The following is a 1,901-nucleotide window of genomic DNA, read 5'->3' as shown; positions in this document are numbered from 1 at the left end:
ATGATATACAGTGACTCTCAAGTGGTGACCTCCCAGATAAATGGAGAGTATCAGGCCAAAGATCCAAACATGAAGAGATACCTGGAAAAAACTCTGGAGTACCTCGGGCACTTTGTGAAAATCGAGGTTAAGCATATAACTCGGGATCTCAACAGCAGAGCAGACGCCCTCTCCAAGTTAGCAAGTACTAAGCCAGGAGGAAATAATAGAAACCTGATCCAGGAAACTCTCCAAGAGCCCTCTGTAGTGAAAGCAGAAGGCAAACAAGATGTCCTTGAGGTATCCGGGCTAAACCTCGAATGGATGAATCCTTTGGTCGAATACCTAAAATTCGACATCCTCCCCAAGGAGGAAAAAGAGGCTAGGAAAGTCCAGAGGGAAGCACAATATTACACTCTGGTGAAAAATATCCTTTATAAAAGAGGAATATCAACGCCATTGTTGAAGTGCGTACCGACCTCAAGGACCACTAAAGTGCTAGAGGAGGTCTACAATGGGATCTGCGGAAACCATCTCGAAGCCAGGTCGCTAGCCAGGAAAGTAATCCGAGCTGGATTCTACTGACCGACCTTGCAGAAAGATGCCACAGAATTTATGAAAAAAAGCCAACATTGCCAAATGCATGCAAATTTCCACGTGGCTCCCCCCGAGGAGCTCATTAGTATAACTTCTCCATGGCCCTTCGCAAAATGGGGAATGGATTTATTAGGTCCTTTTCCCCAGGCGCCAGGACAAGTCAAATACTTGATCGTGGGAATAGATTACTTCACAAAGTGGATAGAAGTAGAACCATTGGCCACCATCACAGCCCAAAGAAGTCGGAGGTTCCTCTACAAAAATATCATCACAAGGTATTGAATACCTTATTTCATTACTACAGACAACGGAACCCAGTTCACCGACTCTACCTTCAGAAGTCTAGTAGCCAATATGAAAATCAAACACCAGTTCACCTCGGTGGAACATCCACAAGCCAATGGACAAGCCGAGACAGCCAACAAAGTCATACTGGCAGGGCTAAAGAAAATACTACAAGAAGCAAATGGAGTCTGGACAGAAGAGCTCCCACAAGTGTTATCGGCTTATCGGACGACGCCACAATCTGCCACTGGGGAAACACCCTTCCGACTTGTCTATGGCGTAGAAGCTATGATACCAGTGGAAATCAGTGAGCAAAGCCCAATGGTGATTCTCCACGATAAAATTGGGAATATACAGGGGCACAAAGAGGAGCTTGAATTGCTCCCCGAAGTCCGAGAACAAGCCCAGATAAGAGAAGCAACATTGAAACAAAGGATGACTACCAGGTATAACAAAAAAGTCATTCGAAGGAGTTTCACCCCAAACGACTTGGTCTTGATCAGAAACGACATTGGAGTCAACAAATCGGGGGAAGGAAAGCTCGCTGCCAATTGGAAAGAACCCTACAAAGTTAGCGAGGTCTTAGGAAAAGGTTACTACAAGGTGACCGACCTAAGCGGCACCGAGTTACCAAGATCGTGGCATGCTTGTAACATGAAAAGGTACTATAGTTAAAAGCGAACTCTACTCCCTGATGTACTCTTTTCCCAACTTCACGATTTTTTCCCAAAAGTCAAAGGATTTTTTCTGAAGAAGGGTTTTTAATGAGGCATCATAGTAGAGGCTAAGGGGGAATAAATTATTAAAAACCTTTAGTAGCAGTAAAGTACCTTTCCAAATAAATAAAAGATCTTTTACAATATCTCTTATAAATTCCTTCTCGTTTATTTTTCTTTCTACGAAACGCGCCGACTTAAGCTCGACAAAGCGTAAAAATCCCATGAACTGACCTAGATGGTCGTCAGGATAAAACGATGAGGTACAAGTCGGTGTAAAGAGGTTATAAAAGTTGATGGTAAGAGACTCAAAAACATACCGAC

This window comes from Arachis ipaensis, chromosome B6, assembly GCF_059453495.1.
Source record: "Arachis ipaensis isolate K30076 ecotype BB chromosome B6, ASM5945349v1, whole genome shotgun sequence".
Classification (NCBI taxonomy): domain Eukaryota; kingdom Viridiplantae; phylum Streptophyta; class Magnoliopsida; order Fabales; family Fabaceae; genus Arachis; species Arachis ipaensis.
Note: the sequence above shows the minus strand (reverse complement) of the source record.